Genomic DNA, 22,303 nt, shown 5'->3' with positions numbered 1-22,303 from the left:
TACTATAATGGTAATGCCTACATTGATGTAACAATAAGTTATAAATGTAGAAAAGAACAATTTTTCTGTGCTTTATGTTAGAGATGATGATGGTTAATCTGAGGTATGTTTGCGAATGTGACAAAATCATATGAATGTGAATCTAATATTGCCTGAAACATTTGCTATTTGGAGGCTGTGTTTTTTAAGAAAAGGAATACTGAATTACAAATGCCACAGTAATTATGAAAATTAGAATTTAGAACATTTAGAATAAAGACAACACAAATTATAAACTTTTAAAAAGCTAAAAAATAATATAAAAATAATAAATCCAGAGAAAATAAATTCAGAAAAATATTTCAATGTTTATATTAATCAAATATATGACATTTAATATACAATTTAAAGATACTTTTAGGATGCAAACTCCCTAATAATCTCTTTTATTTACTCTATGTCATCTAAAAGTTTTGTGCTTTTCAAGGACCAAGTGTATATATGGTACTTAGTTTATTCTTTGTTATTTATTAAGTATATATTATTTATACAGATTATTGCGTTTCAGTGTGACATTTCCATGCATGCTTATACCATACTTTGATGTCTTTCTTCATCCTCCCAAAGAGATTATCTTAAAAACATATACTGAGGAATAATTTATATTTAGTAAAATTTACTTCTTTTAGTGTACAGTTCCATGAGTTTTGGCAAATGCACTGTATATTTGCCATTAAGATGAAGACAAAGAATATTTTATCATTCCAAAAACTTCCCTTGTGACTTTTATTGTTGAACACACCTATTTCCAACACTTTGCAACTGCTGCAACTTTGGTACCTGTACCAAAAACAAACACCAATCTGAACTCAACTCCTGAAAAGACTGCTTAAACACTACAGAGTTACAGGTGCACCAGAAGAAGAATGTCTATTTGCAGGAATAAAATAATTTACATTAATTTGTATTGTTGTATACATGCTATTAATCAATGAAAATGAGAAGCCATAAACGAAGGCAAAATCAATCTCCAGAATAACCAACTGCAGAGATGAACAATGTGATGCGACTAAAGAAGGGAATTAAATATAACTATGATTAAATATATTAAAAGCTGTATTGGACAAAATGAACAATATGAATGCATAAATGAGGAATTTTATCAAAATGAAGGAAATTATATAAAAATGTCAAGTTGAAATGTTGGACCAAAGGACAAGATAATAGAGATGAAGAATGCCTTCAATAGTTCTTTAGATAGTGTCCACCTATTTGTGAAAATAATGACATGGAAGAAAAGTGAAAAGTAATTACTTATGTTGATACTCAAAAAGAAAAATATAGTAATAGGAAAGAGATGGAGCATCTTAGAGTGGTGGAAGAATACCAACCTAACATAGTAGTCACTAAATCCTAGAAGAGACAGAAAAGGAAAGAAGTACTTGATGAAATAATGGAACAGAAACTAATAATAGCAAAAATCATCATAATCTAAAAGTTCAGAGAACAGAAAACAAGATGATAAAGAACAAATTAAGAAACATCATACTCAAATTGCTTACATTTATGATTATCAGAAGATATTGAAGGCTGTCAAAGAAAAGAAGCACATTATATGTAAAGGAAAAGAATTAAAATAAATATCCCATCAGACTATACAACTAAGAAAATGAAATGACCTATTTGAAGTAATAACTCATCAACTCAAATTCTATATCAACTGAAAATCCCTTTCAAAACAAAATAAATAACAATCAAAATGATTGTAAATTCCCTGATTGAACTCTATATCTTTGTCATATCTGAATCTAGTTTTAATATATGTTTTTTCAGACCGTGTTTTCACTTGCTCTTTTGGTGTCCCATATACATCTCTATATCTATTTCTATAGTTATGTGCATGTCTTTGAAAACTAAGCATGATGCAGTAATAGGAAGTAAGGCAAAAATGATCTTGTAGTGTGAAGATGTATGGTGATGAGCCTAGAAATTGTGCTTTATTAAATATTTGTTATACTTATAGGTGACAAAGACTTCAGGTTTCTCCATTGTTATTATTTTCATTGATATTCTTGATCTGGTTTTCTCTATCTACTCTTCCTTACAGACATGCTATATTTTGCAAAACATTTGGTTATAATCACTATTATAAAACTGGATTCCTATTGTTGTGGTGGTAAGGTATGGGGAAATAAAATTTCATAATCTTCCAATTAAATCTAAATTTTTTCCTTGAGCCTCCAGGAGATTACTTGGCTCTTTATTGTAAGAGTCTCATGAAAAACATGAAGTTCACAAATATGTGGCTGTTTCTCTAAAATTGGAGCCCCTAAGAATCTTCCATTCTCACATTACAATATACTCAGGTTATAGCAATTCATCAAAACTACTAGCTTTCCTACAAGTTTATAACTTACTGAAGCTTTCCACCAAGATAAGAAAATCTCAAATATAACTCTCCAGATTTTCCTATCTCTCCAAATTTGGGCCAGAGTTTGCTCTGCAAATCCAATTATTTAATGGGTAAAGAAAAGGATTTCTTTGAGGGTTTCTTTTACTTGTTATAAGAATTGGAGGAGTAATATCTAAGCTCTTTACATGTTACAACTGAAGAACATCCCTGAGTTCAATTTGAACACCAACTACATAAAGCATCTGTGAAAGGCCACCTTTACATTTCCCTTCCCCACATTCATCTACTGAACATGATGGGGACAAGAATAATGGCCTAATTCAGATGCAATTCCTTCTTATTTTCTTTTATATATATTAAAGACTTCTCTTGTTTTACAATTTCACTCTCTTTACAATAAAAAAAATCTCAATCACTATTGTACTGAAATTTTAGCAAACCTCTGACTCAATTATACATACTTTCAAAAACACCCTTAACTTATAAACTCTCTTCATCAAAATACAACACAAAATATAGTTGAAAGGCAAACTCATTCTGCTGCTTAGGAACTTCTTAATCAATAAATATATAGCTTATGTTTTCTGCCCTGTGTTGTAGTTTGAATTATAGATTAAACTGTTTACTAAACTACCTTTATTTTCTTTATTTACAATTAAGATTCAAAAAATCAATCACCTTAAAATATTGTCCAATTTAAATGAAATAGTGAAATACTGTAAAGCAAAAATACAAAACCTGATATAAAAATCAATGGTCTGAAAATAGGCAGAAAATAAAACAGGTGAAATTATATTCTATTGATTTTCTTAGGCCTTGTGACAAACATTTGCATAGAAATGTGGATAGAGAGTGAAATGTCTTTCATTTTAGTAATACCAAATAGCCAAAACTAATTATACTACATTAATTCTTAGATGTATAATTGATGGCATTAAAGGAACCCTTACTATGTTACCACAAATTATACTTTATGACATAAAAATTATTTTTGACCTAAAGGCAATTAGAAAGTAACAACTAGAGGAAAAGCTCTCCCTATGATGCAAATTTTTGCCTGAGGACAGGATATAAATTTTCATTTACCAGAGATAATTTTTATCAGGCCAGACATGGTACTAGAGGAACCTATAAGCAAAACTTATTCGATTAATTTTATCTCTATATATTTACTTTCCTACAGTTTCCACCTTTGAGAGACTAAAACCATTTCCCTTGTCTCGTCATTTTCTACAAATTTATTGTTCTTTGTTTAAGATGCGTTATAAGCCAGATTTCAAAGCAACTGTTTTGAGATACCTTTTATTATATTTTCTCCCTTGTGATGTGCACTGCATACATTAATGTGTGCCTGTTTTCCTCTTATTAATCTATATTTTGTTACAGGGATCTGTCATAACTTCAAGCTTATGAGAGGTAAGGTGAAATTGTATTTCTTATACAAGAGTTTAAAAGTTCCAAGAGAAAATCATACATAAGAAAGGCTTCGAAACATAAGAGAAGTTAGCTTCCTCAAATAGGAAATTAGAGGAATATTTATAAATGTCTCAAATATCTGTCTTTATCTTGCAAAACTGTTGCTATTAACTCTAGAAATCTTAACACCAAGAATCTCAATATCTGAATGTGGTTTTGACAAATATTGATATCCTTAAAACTCTCCTCTCTTGACTCTTTCTTCAAGGTGGATGCCTATTTAAGTTGGTAAAGTTATGTTATTTGTTACAGTATTGAAATACTTCCTTAGGACTTAGTAAACAACTGCTTCCATAAGCCCTGTGTGTTTTCCTCCCATTGCACATTTACCCTTCCTGATCCACCCCTTCCACTGGACTTGAAGCCCTCCTCATGATGCAACAACTGAAGGGGTAATGTGCAGTGCAGCAGTAGGACCTCCTCAACTTTGCTTCTGTAGACATCTGTAGACACTGTATGAGAAAGAAAGAAAAAGCAGGGGGAGCAAATCATGAGCAGACCTTGTGTGAGCAAAGAATCTGTTTATTCACTCAGGCCCAGCTCACCAATAGGCTGAATCTGGAAAAGGGAATGCAGAAGGGGCAAGCAGAAATCAAAGAATTTAAAGGGAAGGGGAGTGATTACTTCCTTGAGGAGTTTGGGTGGATAGAGTGAGATCCCACTTTTTAGGAGTGAGGGTAGTTGCAGATGTCTTCAGGCTGCGTGGAATTGTAGTGGTTGGATGGCACACAGGCTGCTGGGCTGCACTATTGCCCCGTGGTTGCCATGGAGACGGAGAGCCCCTTGGCCCTCAAGGTTCCTTTTCTTCTGGAAATGACAGAAAACTTAAAATTGCCCTTTATTTTCTCTATTTACTGTTCTGTCTCTCAATTTCCACTCAAATCTGCTTTTAGGATAGAATAGGATATCAAATTTTTAACTTAAAGCTCAATGTATTTTTAATCTATAATTACCTGTTCTTCAAAATAAATTCAGGTCAGTCGTATGTCCAAAGGTATTCAGCTGTTATATTACTAGGATAAATTAAAATACAAAATAAAGAGGAAATTTATTATGACTGACTACAGCAGGAGTTGCATCAAAGATATTCAGAGGTTTACTGAAAATATAGGTGCTCTTTTTTTTTCTTCATTGAATTTATTGGTACATTTTAGGTATGCAGTACAGTTCCATTCATTATTGAGCTCTTGTACCTTTACATGACAGGTCTTGGTTCTCATTTTTCCCCTTGTCCCTGCCCTCCCTTCACCCCCTCCTTTCCTCCACATTTACAAACACTTTATTTCCATTTTTTCATTTTCTCCTATTTTTTTCTTTTCAGTTATAACCTTTCCCGTACCCTTCACACTTTCCCTACACCTCTAGCCCTTTTCTTTTTTAAAAAAAAATTAATTTATTGGTACATTCTAGTTACACAGTAGAGTTACATTCAATACTGGGATCTTGTACCTTTCACGCCAGGCCTTGGTTCTCATTTTTTTCCCTTGTCCCCACCCTCCCTTCTCCCACTCCTCCCCTCCCCACCTTCAAAAACTTTAATTCCATTTATGCATTTTCTGATATTATTTTCCTTTTCCCTTTTTCCCCCTTCCCTATCCTTCTCATGTCCCTACACCTTTGGTCCTTTTCTTCCTATTTCACATTCCTAATTACCCCTTCAGTATCTTGAGCACTATTTTAGTTTTTCACACCAGAGAAACTATTTGGTATTTGCATATGTGTGACGTATTTATTTCACTTAGGAGTATATCCTCAAAATGTACCCATTTATCTATGAATGAATCTACTTTCTCATTCTTTATGGCTGAGGAGTATTCCATTTTATAGAAAAAACACATCTTCTTTATCCAGTTTCCAACTGATGGGCAGATCGGCTGTTTCCAAGTTTTAGCTATTACAAACTGTGCCACTATCAACAAGGGTGTGGATATATCACTGTGGTGTGATTCTTTCACTTCTTTTGGAAAGATACCCAACAGAGGGATGGCTGGGTCAAATGGAGCCTCTAATCCTAGTTCTTTGAGGTATCTCCATATTGACTTCCATAGTGGTTGCACCAGTCTGCACTCCCACCAACAATGGAGAAGGGTTCCTTTCTCCCCACAACCACACCAACATTTGTTGTTGAGTGATTTCTTGATAGCAGCCATTCTTTATGGGGTGAGGTGAAATCTCAGTGCTGTTTTCATTTGCATCTCTCGAATGACAAGTGATGTGGAGCATTTTTTCATATATTTACTTGCTGCTTTTATTTCTTTGTCTGAGAAATGTCTCTTCATTTCAAATGCCCATTTTAGAATCGGGTCTTTATATTTGGGGGGGGCTGGCTGTTTTGAGTTCTTTATATATTTTAGATAATAGTACTTTGTCTGAGGAGCAGCTGGTAAAAAGTTTTTCCCACATTGTAGGTTGTCTCTTAGTTCTGTTGATGGTTTCTTTTGCAGTGCAAGAGCTTTTTAATATGATGATATCCCAGTTGGTGATTCTTTCTACTAGTTCACATGCTACTGAGGATTTGTTCATAGTCTTTTCCTATGCCAATCTCTTACAGAATTCTGCCTAACTTATCTTCCAGCAAGTTTAGTGTTTTTGTTTTTATGTTTACATCTTTAATCCACTTGGATTTTAATTTAGTGCATGGTGACAGATAAGGGTCTAGTTTTAATCTTTTGCACTTGAGATCCAGTTTTTCCAACACCATTTATTAAAGAGGCTATCTTTCCTTCAGGGGGGACTGTCAGCTCCTTTGTCAAAGATGAGGCAGCTGAGTGCACCTGGAGTTGTTTTTGTGTCTGCCAATCTGTTCCACTGATCCTCAGGTCTGTTTCTTTGCCAGTACCATGCTGTTTTGATCACAGTGGCTTTGTAGTATAGTTTCAAATTGGGAATTGTTATATCCACTGCCATGTGTCTGTTGCCTAGGATAGCTTTTGCTATTCTAGGTCTCTTCTGGTTCCACATGAATTTCTGGATTCTTCTTTGTAGTTCTGTGAAGTATAGTGTTGGGATTTCAAATGGTATTGCATTGAATCTGTATAGCAGTTTTGGTAGTATGGCCATTTTCACTATGTTGATTCTTCCTACCCAGGAGCGGGGGAGATCTTTCCATTTTCTTATATCCTCCTTGATCTCTTTTTTCAGCATGCTGTAGTTTTCAGTGTAGAGGTCTTTTGCTTCTTTTGTTAGGGTGATTCCCAGATATTTCATTTTTTGGGGTGCTAATGTGAAAGGAATTGTTTCCCTAATTTCTTTCTCAGTGTCTGTTATTTGTGTATAAGAAGGCTATTTATTTCTGGGTGTTGACCTTGTATCCAGCTACTCTGCTAAAAGTGTCAGTTAAGTCTAGAAGTCTTTTGGTGGAATTTTTTGGGTCTTCAATGTAGAGTATCATATCATCATCAAATAATGACAGTTTAACTTCTTCTTTTCCTATCTTTATTGCTTTAATTTCTTTGTCTTGTCTAATTGCTATGGCTAATGTTTCCAGAACTATATCGAAGAGGAGTGGTGATAGTGGGCATCTTTGTCTTGTTCCTCCTTTTAACATGAAGATTTTCAGTTTTTGGCCATTTAATATGATGTTGGCCATTCTTTTTTCATAAATAGCCTTTAATAAGTTGAGACATAGACCATCTATTCCAATTGTTGGCAGAGTTTTTATCATAAATCATGTTGAATTTTGTCATATGCTTTTTCTGCATCTATAGAAAGGATCCTGTGGTTCTTTTCCTTGACTTTGTTAATATAGTGTATTATATTTATTGATTTATATATGTTGAACCACCCTTGCATCCCTGCAATAAACCTGACTTGGTCGGGATGAATGATCTTCTTGATGATCCTCTGTATTCTGTTTGCTAGTATCTTATTAAGGATTTTTGCATCTGTATTCATTAAGAAGATTGGCCTGTAGTTCTCTTTTTTATTACATCTTTCCCAGGTTTGGGAATCAAAGTGATATTTGCTTCCAATAATGAATTAGGAAGTATTGCTTCTCTTTCAATTTCATTGTAAATTCTGAAGAGTAATGGCAATAGATCTTCTCTAAATGTCTTGTAAAATTCAGCAGTGAATCCGGCAGGACCTGGGCTTTTCTTTGTTGGTAAAATTTAAATTACATTTTCAATTTCCCTGATTGTGATTGGGATGCTTAAAATGTTTTTATCTTCTTCATTCAACTGTGGTAATTCATAAGTATTTAGAAATCTGTCCATTTCTTCTGTATTTTCTATTTTATTACAGTACAGGTTCTCATAGTGTGTATTAATGATCCTCTGGATTTCTGTGGGGATCTCTTGTTACTTTGCCTTTTTCATTCCTGATTGCATGAATTTGATCCTTTTCTTTCCTTTTTTTGATAAGGTTTGCTAAGGGTTTATCAATTTTATTTAATCTTTCAAAAAACCAACTCTCCGATTCATTTATTTTTTGTATTGCTTTCTTAGTTTTCATTGCATTGATTTCTGCTCTAATCTTTATAATTTCCTCTCTTGTTTGGGCTTTGGGTTTTTCTTGGTCTTGTGTTTCTAGGAGTCTAAGAGTCATTGCTAGTTTGTTTATTTGAGCGTGCTCTGTTTTCCTAATGTGGGCATTCAGTGCTATGAATTTTCCACGTAGAACTGCTTTCATTATGTCCTATAGATTCCTGCATGTTGTATTGGCATTTTTGTTTGTTTGTAAAAATTGTCTGATTTCTTCTTTAATTTCCTCTGTGATCCTTTGATTGTTCAGGAGAGTGTTGTTCAATTTCCATGTGTTTGTGAAATTCCTATGGTTTCTTATGCTATTGATGTCCAGCTTTATTGCAGTGTGATCTGATAAAATACAGGGAATAATTTCAATTCTTTGCATTTATTCAACCCTGTTTTGTGAGCTAGTATGTGATCTATCTTGGAGAATGACAGATGTGCAGATGAAAAGAATGTATATTCTGATTTTGTGGGGTGAAATACTCTATAGATGTCTAATAAGTCCATGCATTCAAAAGCTTGGTTCAGGTCTATTATTTCATTGTTGATTTTTTGCCTAGATGATTTGTCTGTTTGTGAGAGTGGGGTATTCAGATCCCGCACTGCAATTGTAGTAGTGGTTATTTGGTTTTTCATGTTACTTATTATTTGTTTTATATAGTTGGTGGCATTTATATTTGGTGCACATATGTTTATGATTGTCATTTTTTACTCTTGAATTGTTCCATTTACAAGGATGTAGTGGCCTTGTTTGTCTCTCCTAATCAGTTTTGGTTTGAAGTTTGCTTTGTCTGTGAATAAGATTCCTACCCATGCTTTTTTCTGTGCTGCTGTCACGTGGAGAATTGTTTTCTATCCTTTCACTTTCAGTCTATGGGCTTCTTTTTGCACTAGGTGTGTTTCTTGTATACAACATATTGTTGGGTTTTGCTTCTTAATCCATTCTCCCAATCTATTTCTCTTGATTGGTGAATTGAGGCCATTGACATTGATAATTATAACTGAAATGTGCTGACTTATTATTTTCATGTTATTGTCCTTTTGTTGACTCTTTTTATTTTTTCCTCTCCTTTTAACTGAAATGTGCTGACTTATTATTTTCATGTTATTGTCCTTTTGTTGACTCTTTTTATTTTTTGTCCTCTCCTTTTAGTTTCTTGCCTTGGCTACTTGATTTGCTCTGTTGGGCCTCCTGGTATTGTGATCTTCATTGTCTTTTTCCAGGATATTGTTTAAAATTCTTAGTAGTGCTGGTTTAGTATTCATGAAGTTTCTCAAGTGTTCTTTGCTGTGGAAGTATCTTATTTCTCATCCATTTTGAAAGAGAATTTTGCAGGATACATCAGTCTTGGTTGTAGGTTGTTTTCTTTTAGGTCTTGAAATACCTCACTCCAGCCTCTCCTTGACCTGAGGCTTTGTGTTGAAAAGTCTGCTGTGATTCTGATGGGTTTTCCTTTGCATGTGATTTGTTTTTTTTCTCTTACTGCTTGTAGTATTTTGTTCTTCTGGTGGGTTTCTTGGGATCTTCATTATTATATGTCTAGTTATAGATTTTTTTTTATCACAGCTAGTTCATGTCCTATATACCTTGATTATCTGTATGTCTAATTCTTCCCTTCTGTTTGGAAATTTTTCTGTCATTAATTCTTTGAACAGCTTGTTTAAGTCATTTGCATTTTCTCCTGATATTTCATGGATTCCTATCAGTCTTATGTTATTCTTCTTTGAATCATCTAGGAGTTGTTGGATCGATTTCTCATGCTCGCTACTGTTTTTAATAGGCCTCTCTTTCATGGTCACTGTCTGATATTCTATCTTCTATATCTGAGATTCCATCTTTGCAATCTTTTATTCTGTTATGTATGCTTTCAATAGAGTTTTTAATCTCCTGGATATCTGTTTAAATTTGTTTAATGGATTGCATTTTTTTTCCTATGCTGGATGTTCATTGTTTCCATTTCTTTCTTATTCTGGGCCTTCATGGTTTCTATTATGTTCCCAAGTTCATCTATTTTTTTGTCAGTTTCTGTTCCGGATTCTCGAATAATGTCTTTCATTTTGCTCACCATTTCTATGGTTAACTGGGAAATAATTTCTGTTTTGAATTTATTTAGAGTTTGATTGATGATATTTTTTCTTCCTGTGCTGTGAGTTCTGAGTGTCCTGAAGGTTCACTATCTGAATTTTCCTCCTCGTTTTCCCTACTGTTTTCCATTTGTTGACTGGAAGTCTGTCTTCGTGGCTTGCTTAAGTGTTTTCTCATACTTATTTTTGATGTTGAGTTGCCCTTGATTCAATCTCTGGGTCATTAAATCTTCCTGATATTGTTGCGTCCCAGCCTTTGATTCTCTAATGACTTACAGACATTCCCATTTTCATAAATGAGCAAACAACTCATCAAATCCATCCCTATCCTTTATCCCTATTGATACAGTCAGAAACATAATAGGATCAATCACCACCCTTTATAGCCCACCATGCCTCTGCAGAGTGCGTCCTAGTACTGGCTCAGTCTGGGGATCTAATTGGGGGGAGAGGGCTGTGCTCAGGGGAGCCCTCTCAGCTACCCTCTTGCCACTGTCTCTGAGTCAATCAGTGGTGCCCACTGGAAATTACACAGCTCCAGAGGAGGCCATGCAGGAGAGAGGGCTCTGAGTCCAAGCCGGGGCAATGATGTAAAACTCACCCTCCTATCGCTCCATTGTAGCCAATCGCTCAGCACCCACTGGAAATGGTGCGGCTCCACTAGCTCTTTTCTTAAAATAGGAACACTTAAGAGAGGGAGATACACCCTGAAATAGAAAATTCATGTGAAAGTTGATACATATACATCAAACCATATATCTGTATTATTGAAAAGGGGAAGTAATATCACTATGGCTGGTGCACACACTCCTACTTCTACTCCTCCAGGGAGTAGCAATAGTGAGAACATCCCAAATGGACCAAGGGAATGAATGAGTGTGTCAGAACCCTAGCTCTTGGAAAAAACTCTGCCCATATAAAGCCCTTTTCCCCATCGCAATCCCCCCAAACACTAAGGAATGCTGCATCTTTGGGATGTCCTCTTCAGTTCACCACAGGTAAAGGAAAACCTTTCCTACCGCAGGCATTGAGGAAAAACACAACAAACAGAACCTACCAAGTCTGTAGGCCAGGTCCTTCCGTAGATCACATCCCTGGAGAAAGGGGAGAGAATGAGATGGATTAGTTGCTTAAGATTGAGTTCTTTCCTGTCCTTTCCCAAAAGAATTAAGAAAATATTAGTAGAAAATCATGAACAATGATCACCATGCTGGAGGAGGCAGGGAGAGTTTCTGAACGAAGCCTCAGGACTGCAACAGATTTGGCTTGGTGGCTATATAGAGGAATTTCTGAGACAGAATTTGAAAACGAATGAAAAGACAGGATTTTGTGGGGCACAGTATTGCTTACAGCAAAAATATAAAATATCAGAATTGTGAACATGGAGATTTAACCAGCACAAAATGAAGCAGGAGGATTAGCACACTGGAAGAAGGTGAGCAAGAGCTTGGTATCAGGAAAAAAAATTTCACATTCTCCTCTTCTTGATTCAGATAGTGGAACAGAAGCAGAAGACTGCAGTTCACCTTGTCCAAACCACTAATGAGGCATCCTCAATGAAACTGACATTCCTCACCAAAGATAGGACAAATTGGTGTGCTTTCCTGAAAACAGACTGCAGCTAAGGTAAAAAGGAAACTACAGAAACTTGGGTCTTATTGCATAGCAGACACATAGTTCTTGGTATTTTCCTACATTTTCTCATATTAACCTTCAGTCTTCTGTATTCTATTCTGTTCTCTCTTCCTTATTTTACTTAGCCATTTGTCTTCCCTTGATTCTTCTCTTTCTCATAGGTACACAAATATATCAACAGTTTCTGGTGACAGCTTAATTCCATATTATACCACCCTTTTCATAAAATCTGCCCCAACCCAACAAATATTTTCTCAAAACCATCAATACTCTTTTCTTCAACTATAAAAGGTCCCAAACAGAGCTATGATCCTCTATTTAATATTTTTATTCATTATTTTCCTATCTACTTCCCCTTCTACTAACTTACACAACTCTTTCATCCAGACCTTCTCTTCTTCCTATCCCCTCCCCTTCTTCATCACAGCTAACTGCTAATAATAACATATTATACGTTTTAAAGGGCACTGATAATGGGTGAAAGTGTAAATGCGAGTTTTAATGCATATAAGTGATATATGATTGGATTTGTAGTTTCTGGTATAACAAGTAGTAATTCTTTCCTCACCACACAATGACAGAGACCAAGCATTATAAATCAAATTTATCTGAAGTGGTTAACACTATATGTATGGGCAAATAAAGGCATGAACACATCAGTGGGAGGCAGAATATAGCTAAAAATATCTTCATATTGACTACAGACTCTTCACATTCTTGGCCATAATCCCCAGCTCCACCAAACAAATAAAATGCACACACACACACACACACACACACACACACACACACACAAGAACATGGGAAAACAAGGCAACAAAAGGCCTTTAATGTCCCCAATGCTCCCATGGCACATCCAGCAAGCACCAATGGAAAAAGAAAGCAAGGAATCCTCAGGTAGTGAAGCTTTATGAAATGATCAATGAAGAGGTAAATCAACCTGGCATGTTCAAGGAGAACAGGTCCCAAAAGTTTATAGAACCATCATACAAACTGACCAATGTGGATAAAGGATTATCAAATTAAAAAAATGAAAGACTTAATCAAACCAGTTGAAAATATCAATGACAAATTTACCAAAGATATGGAAACCACAAAAAAGGATCAAAGACAACACTGTAAAGACATTAAAAAGTACAGAATTTATAAAATTCAGAAATGACAAATGTGAAGAAAAAATGCATTTATAGAAATAAATCCCTCAATGTAAATAGCCTCAAGTGCCTAATTAGAAGACACAGGTTAGTGGATTGGATCTGAAAACAGAATCTAGCAGTCTGTTGCATTCAAAAAACTTATCTAATTTAAAAAAAGTCATAGATTAAAAATGAAAGGTTTGAAGATAGTATTTCATGCACTAGGACCACAAAAGCAAGCAGGTAGAGAAATTTTACTCTTAGACAAAGTAAATTTCAAGCTAAATCTCCTCAGAAGAGTAAAAGAATATCACTATGTACTAGTTAAGGGAACAATCTAACAGGAAGAGATGTCACTTGTTAATATATATGCACTGAATACTGACATACCTAATTTAATCATAATTTAATAAAACACATGTTGTTGAAAACAAAAGATCAAACAAATACCAATGCAATCATAGTGGGTAACCACAATACCCTGCACTCAGAAAAAGAAGGATCAACTGAACAAAAAACAATCAAAGAAATATCAGACATGAACCACAACTTTGAATAAATGGATTAATAAATATTTACAGAGTGCTCTACTCTACTACAATATAATACAATTTTTTCTCAGCAGCACTTGGAATTTTCTCCAAAATAGTCCACACACTAGTCCAACAGATTACTTAAACAAATACAAAAAGCATTAAACATATCCAGTGTTTACCATTAGATAATGGTGCATCAGAAATAGAAATCAATCACAAAAGAAGTCAGAGAAAAGTTGTAAACACCTGGAAACTTAATGACACACTCCTTAACAACCAGTAAATAATTGAAAATATCAAGGAAGAAATCAAACATATTTTGGAGCATAGTGTTGATGCCAGTAAAACACACCAGAACCTATGTGTGACACAATGAAGTCATTCACAAGAGTAAATTTTATTTCAATAAAAGATCACATTGGAAAAACAGGGCAAGTTCAAATAACCTAATGATGAATCTCAAGAAACTAAAAAAGCAACGAACATAATATCAGAGAAAAAATTAAGAAATTGAGACTGAAAAAATACAAAGAATCAAAGAACTGGTTCTTTATAACACATAAACAAAATAAACAGCAAAATTTACCAAAGAAAGAGAGAAAAGACACACCAATGCAATTAGAAATGAAAAAGACATAATTACAATACACTATGGAAAGTCAGAAAACAGTAACAATTATGAAAAAAATTATACTATAACAAATTGGAAAATCTTGAAGAAATGGAGAGCCTTATAAACTCTTAGAAATAACCAAAACTAAATCAAGAAAACAGAAAGACTCTGAACAACTCTGTAGCAAGCATTGAAATTAAGATAGTTATTTTAAAAATCTACCAACTAAGAAAATCTCAGAACTGGATGAACTTATTTCAGAATGCTGCAAGGTCTTTAAGGAAGTTATAACACCAGTACACCTCAAACTCTTCAATGAAATTAAAAGAAAAGGAAAGCTTACAAATGCATTTTTAGGAGCCAACATCACTCTGATCCCCAAACCAAAGACTCAACTGAAAAAGAAAATTGCAGGCCAAATTTCTCAATGAACATATATGTAAAATCTTCACTAAGACATTGACAAATGAAATGCAAACAAATCATCAAAAGGATCGTACATCATGACCAAGTAAGTTTCATACCAGGGTTGCCAGGATGTTTCAACATGTACAAATCAATGAAAGTAATGTAACTCATAAAAAGAACCCAAGACAAAACCATATGATTGTATCAATAGAGAAAAATAATTTAACAAAATCCAAAATCCATTTATGTTAAATAACCTAAAGAAAATAGGTATAAAGTACCTAATCATAATTAGTAAAAGTCATTTATGACAAATCAACATCCAGCATCAAATTAAATGACAGAAAACTAAAAGCTTTCCTTCTTAAATCTGGAAAAAAACAGGGATGTCCACTATCACCACTGCTTTTCAATATAGCTCTTAAAACATTAGCAAAAGCAATCAGGCAAGAGAAAGTGATGCAAGTGGTATTTACAGGAAAGCAACAGATAAAGGGATATGTATAGGATGAGAAGTCAAATATATATATATATGTTATTGTCCTCTACATAAAAGATCCAAAAATTTCCACCAAAAGACTCTTAGAATTAATAACCAAATTCCTAAATTTAGCCAGATGCAAAAGCAAAGCACAAAAAATAATAGCATTCCTGTACACCAATAATAAACTCTCCAAGAAAGAAATTATGAAAACAATACCACCTACAATAGCATCAATAAAAAATAAATACTTAGGAATAAATCTAGCTAAGGAAGGGCATAACTATGATAATGAAAACTATAGTACTCTGATAAAAGGAGATTGAAGAAAATATTTGAAAGTGGAAAAATATTCTCTGTTCTAGGAGAGGCAGAATTAATGCCATAAAAATGGCCATACTTCCAAAATTGACATATGGAGGTAACACAAATCTTCTCAAAATACCTATAGCATTCATCATAAAAATAGAAAAAATAAACCTAAAATTGATTTAGAAACACAAGAGACTCAGAATTGTGAAAGCAATCCTGGATAGTCTGGGTAAAAAGAGCAAAGTGAGAGGAATCATGTTCCCAGATTTGAAGTTTTACTGCAAAGTGGCTATGATAAAAAGAGCATGGTACCAACATAAAAGTAAACACAAGGAACAATGAACAGAATAGAGGATACAGAAATGACCCTAGTTACACTCAGCTATTAATTTTTTTTCCAAAGAGGCTAAAAACATATATTAGACAAAAAATGGCCTGTTTAGAAAATTGTGCTGAGAAAACTGCTTATCCACATGAAGTAAATGGAATCTGGACCCATATCTCTCACCATGCCCTGAACTAAAATCCAAACGCATCAGTTCTAAATATTAAAAGAGAAACACTTAATATACTGGAAGATAAAATTGATAAAACTCTTAAAGTCATAATCATAAGCATGGATTTTCTGAACACAACTGCAATTGCACAGGATGAAATAGTTAGAATAAAAAATGGAATTATATCCATTTAAAAAATCTTCACAGCAAAGTAAAAAGCAACAGAGTGAAAATACAACCCATTGAAAGTGAAAAACTTTTTCCACCTACATCTATGATAGAAGAATAATATCAAGAATATATAAAGAGCTCCAAAAATTTAATCCCCAAAATAAAAGAAGCAATGAATAACAGAAGATGAAATACAAATTGACAATAAATATATGCAAAAAAGTTAAAATTCACTGGTCATTAGAGAGATGTAAATTATAAAAACACTAATTTTCATATCACTCCAGAAAAAATGGCAATCCTGAAGAAATCAAATAACAATAAATGCTGGCAATATAAAAGGAAACTTCCACATTGTTGAATGGAATATAAATTAGTACAAGCACTATGGAAATCATATGGAGTTTTCTAAAAAGCTTAAAAGTAGAAATTCCATTCAACCCAACTATTCTTCTAGGTATCTTGCCAAAAGAATTAAATACATCATGTTACCATAATACCTGCATATCAATATTTACAGCAGCAAAATCATTAACATGTAAATAATGGAAGCAGCCTATAAATCCATCAACAGACAAATGGATAAAGTTAGTCTATACATAATGGAATACTACTTGGCCATAAAGGAGCATAAATAATATAATTTTAGGATAATCAACGCACCCTGATGGCATAATGTTACATAAGCTAAATCTGACACATAAAATCAAATACCATAGGGTTTCCATTATTTGAGCAACTCAAAGTACAAACACAGTAAAGAGCAAACTAAAAGATTGATAAAGTGAAACAGAAAGATAATAATAATAATAATGTAGGAAGTGGACCTAGAGATGGAGGGAAGAAGGATGGTGAGTAAGGTGTTATGTATTTTATCTAGATGTCCACCCAAAAGCCATATACACTCTTAGGTGGGGCTTTTAAAAGGTGAGTAAGATCATGGGTATGTGACACTGTATCTTGGGTTCCTGACACTAAATTAGTCTACTTATGGGTTCATAGCTGTGTATGATGTTGAGATGTGAAGCCTGGTGGGGAAAGGTGGGTCACAGTGGACATGGCCTGGGGGAATATATATATATCCTTCCACTTCCTTGCTCCCACATGTTGCTTTCTGACTTCCATGTCATGGACTATTTGTCCCTTTCTATGCCCCTCTTCTATATCATCCTGCCTTGGAGCCAGTAGACTGAAAGCTCCACAAAATGTGAGCTTAGAAAAAAAAAATCTTTCTTCCTTTACCTTTTGGGTTTCAGAAATGATGTCCCAGGAATGAAAAAAAAATGAAGTGATCTTGCATCTTTACATGATACATCTTGGTTCTTTTTTACCCCATATACCTGTTCTCCCATCAACCTCTTCATCCTTTCCCATTTATAAAGGCTTTGTTTTCATTTTTTTTCTTTTTCCCTTATTTCCTTTCCCCTCCTCTTCCCACTTCCCCTTTAGCCATTTTCACACTCCCAATTATACCATTTGAACCTTATTTACACTTGTAGAACTCTCAAAGACATTGGCATTGGAGAAGATTTTATGAACAAATCCTCAGCAGCATGAGAACTTGCACAATGAACAACTTGGATATTATTGTATTAAAATTTTTTGCAGTACAAAAGATATAACCAACAGAGCTAAGAGACAACCTACAATGTGGGAAAAAATCTTTACCAGCTACTCCTCAGAAAAAGCACTACTACTTAGAATATCCAAAGAATTCAAAAAACATCAGACCCCCCCAAATGCAAAGACCAGATTCAAAAAACAGGTATCTGAAATTTCTCAAAGAAGAGAAAGCAACAAATAAATATATAAAAAATGTTCAACATCACTGGTCATTTGAGAGATGCAGATGAAAACAACACTGAGATTCCACCTCACCCCACAAAGAATGGCTGCTATCAAAAAAATCAACCAATAACAAACGCTGGTGGGGCTGCTGGAAGAAAGGAAGACTTTTCTGTTGCTAATGGGAGTGAAGACTGGTGAAATCACTTTGGAAATCAATCTGGATATACCTCAAAGAACTAGGATTAGAGGTTCCATTTGACCCAGCTATCCCTCTGCTGGGTATCTTTCCAAAATAATTAAAAGAATCATGCCACAGTGATATATGTGCACCCATGTTTATAGTGGCACAGTTTGTAATAGCTAAAACTTGTAAATATCCCAAATGCCCATCAACTAGAGACTGAATAAAGAAGGTGTGGTTTTTTCTGTAAATGGAATACTACTCAACCATAAATAATGAGAAACTAGAAACATTTATAGCTAAATGGATGCATATTGAGGCTATATGAGGCTATAATTAAAGTGAAAGAAATAGGACACGCTTGAGTAAATACCGAATAATTTATCTGGTGTGAAAAATTAATGAATATGAGAAATGAAATAAGCACTAATACAATTGTAGTGGGGACCTCCATATCGCACTGACACAAATTGACAGATCATCTGTATAAAAAATCACAATGAAATAAACGAACCTAAGTAAGTCTTAGAACAAATGGACTTAGTAGATATGTAGAGAGTGTTTCGTCCCAGAAAATCAGAATAAGCATTCTTCTAAGCTGTGCACAGGTCATTCTCCAAAATAGACCACATGCTAGCTCATAGAACAAGTTTAAGTAAATGCAAAGGAATTGAAGTTATCCCCTGTATATTATCAGATCATAGTGCAATTAAACTGGAGATCAATAGCCTAAGAAGCTGCAAGAACTTTGCAAACACCTGGAAACATTTGATCATTTTTATCATCTTTCTCAGATACTGAATGCTTGTTTGAGCACAACAGTAATTCATAACAACATAAAATATTTGAACAGCTCCACTGTTTAATCAAGTGGATATGTATGGATATTCATATATACACACAATGCATTTATATACACACATATATTGCACCCAGTAACTTTAAAATATTCATGATTTTCAAGCACATCTTAACAGAAGATTATTTCTAAAATATGACTATGTAATAGTCAAATAAATAGTCTTCAACAAATACCAAAACTAAATATTATATTAGCTACAATTTAGGACAACAGTGTACTAAAATTAATAATCAGTAATGGAAAGATAACTAAAATATAACTAATTTGGAAAATTTAAAATTTTCAAATACTTAGTGGATTAATAAATAGAAAGAAAGTATATAATCAAGAGTACATAACAATGAAAACACTATACATGGCTTATAGAATGCAGCTAAAGCACTACTTAGTTGACAGATTTTACCCCCTCTACATTGCTCCTCCTGTTGCTGCATGAAATGAATTACTTTTTTAACTTTCTGCAAATATTCATTTTACTGTTTCTATTATTTCTATGAGAATTCAACTCATTTCTCTGTATTTTCAACAAATCTATCATTTAATTAATTTAAAAAGACCCATAGCCCAAGATAAGTATGAATGTCATCATCCAAGTTATGGGCTGAATTGTATTTACAAAAATGCATGTATTGCAGTCCCAACCCATGGTGTCTCAGAATATAACTGCATTTGGAGATAAGGCCTTTAAAGAGCTGATTAAGAAAATGGAGGATTAGGGTTGATACCATAATCCAATACCACTGGTGTTCTTGTAAGAAGAGGAAGGAATGCCAACTATGTTTTTACACAGAGAGATGCCATGTGGAGCTGCAGCAAGAGGGCAGTCACCTGCAACACAAGGAGAAAGGCCTCAGAGGTCAACAACCCTGCCAACACCTACATCTAGCCTCCAAAACAGTATGGAAAGAAATGCTTGCTGTTTAACATGTGCCTACTGGTTTGAGCTACCTGAAGTCCATGCATGGCTGTCTCAATAAGTGACTTGTATGACCTATGGGACTGTCCCAATGGTATAGTCATGCCTGTACCACCCATGGTTCAGAGACATCAGGTAGCGACACATATAAATTACAGCCCATTGTGAATGTGTTAAGCCACTGAGTCAGTAATGTTATGAAGGCCCTAGCCAACTGACCAATTCATTTGAACTCTCCATTCATTGATTAAATAATGAGAAATAGTTTTATTTACAACAAAGAACAACTTTCTGCAATTTGAAAATTGATGATTTAATTACTTGGGGCCACCATAAAATTCCTTGTTAAAATTTTTTTATAAATGTCCAACCAAAGGTACCTTTGATGTCATAGTTGGCTTAAGCATGCTTCTGTGGATGGTAAAGTTTCAGATGTTTTGCTGTCTCTCTTGTTGAGCCAAAGTGAAACTTTGTGTGATAGCTTTCATTTTTCAGTAATTATCGGCCAGGGGAACCAAATTCATTAAGCTTTTAGCCACCCACACAGAAGCACTTACTTTTAGAATTTTTTATATTTAATTGAAAGTTTTGAGAATGTGCTTAAGTAATCTGATTATCTGAGGCAAAGAAGAAATTAAAATATTGCCCTAATATCTGTCGACTTATTAGTACAAACTTTTACAGATAAATGGTATGAAAACAGGGTTTCAGATGGAAAAATAAAAGACTTTGAGTGACCTTCTCACATTTACTTCCCTTTCATCATATGAAGTAATTACATTTAGGTCATAAACATGGGAAGTATTCATAAAAAAACTCTCCATTTCAAATTACATCAATTAGCACTTTATTTATAGTTTTATTATAGAAAAGAAGACTTTATAATCTTAAGTAGGGCCCCAAGTCTTTTAGAAATATGTAAATTAAGGAAGCAAAATGAATAAGCCTGGACCCTTGACAGGAAGTATCAGTAGAAGTAAATTCATATATACTTATGAAAATATAGGCTTAGAGGTACATTAAATCCTCCACCAACAAATGAATATAATACACTACTAAATCAGTTGAGACAGCCTGGAACTTCTGTTGATAATACAAGTGAAAACAATGCTTAATGATATGACCATTTTCCCATTTACTTATATTTGTCACTGCTATTTGAAGCCTAACATAGAGATTCATGCACTTAGAAAGGACAAAAACATCATTTGTTTCACAATTCTTTTTTTAATTTTAAATTGAATTTCTTGGTACATTCTAGTTAGACAGTAGAGTTACATTCAATACTGGGATCTTGTACCTTTCACTCCAGGCCTTGGTTCTCATTTTTTTCCCTTGTCCCCACCCTCCCTTCACCCACTCCTCCCCTCCCCACCTTCAAAAACTTTAATTCCATTTTTACATTTTCTGATATTATTTTCCTTTTCCCTTTTTCCCCCTTCCCTATCCTTCTCATCTCCATACACCTTTGATCCTTTTCTTCCTATTTCACATTGCTAATTACCCCTTCAGTATCTTGAGTACTATTTTAGTTTTTCACACCAGAGAAACTATTTGATATTTGCATATGTGTGACTTATGTATTTCACTTAGGAGTATGTCCTCAAAATGTACCCATTTATCTATGAATGAATCTACTTTCTCATTCTTTATGGCTGAGTAGTATTCCATTTTATAGAAAAATCACATCTTCTTTATCCAGTTTCCAACTGATGGGCAGATGGGCTGTTTCCAAGTTTTAGCTATTACAAACTGTGCTGCTATAAACATGGGTGAGCATATATCACTGCTGTATGATTCTTTCACTTCTTCTGGAAAGATACTCAACAGAGGGATGGCGGGGTCAAATGGAACCTCAAATCCGAGATCTTTGAGGTATCTCCATATGGACTTCCATAGTGGTTGCACCAGTCTGCACTCCCACCAACAATGGAGAAGGATTCCTTTCTCACCACAACAGCGCTAACATTTTTTGTTGTATGATTTCTTGATAGCAGCCATTCTTTGTGGGCTGAGGTGTATCTCAGTGTTGTTTTCTTCTGAATCTCCCAAATGACCAGTGATGTGGAACAATTTTTCATATATTTACTTGCTGCTTTTATTTCTTTGTCTGAGAAATGTCTGATCATTTCAGATGCCCTCTTTAGAATTGAGTCTTTATATTTGGAGGGGCTGATTGTTTTGAGTTCTTTTTATATTTTAGATAATAGTGCTTTGTCTGAAGAGCAGCTGGTAAAAAGCTTTTCCCACAAAATTTTTACCAGCTGTACCTCAGACAAAGGACTATTATCAAGGATATATAAAGAACTCAAAACAATCAGTCCCCCCAAATATAAAGACCCGAT

General features: G+C 34.2%; 1 pseudogene; it reads right to left on the bottom strand.

Annotated features, from left to right (window-relative positions):
- The window catches only part of LOC117284771, a 58,151-nt pseudogene that overhangs the window by 30,081 nt on the left and 5,767 nt on the right, over positions 1 to 22,303 (bottom strand).

This window comes from Fukomys damarensis, unplaced genomic scaffold, assembly GCF_012274545.1.
Source record: "Fukomys damarensis isolate Sample0158 unplaced genomic scaffold, DMR_v1.0_HiC HiC_scaffold_39, whole genome shotgun sequence".
Classification (NCBI taxonomy): Eukaryota; Metazoa; Chordata; class Mammalia; order Rodentia; family Bathyergidae; genus Fukomys; species Fukomys damarensis.
This window is presented reverse-complemented; position numbering and strand designations above follow the sequence as displayed.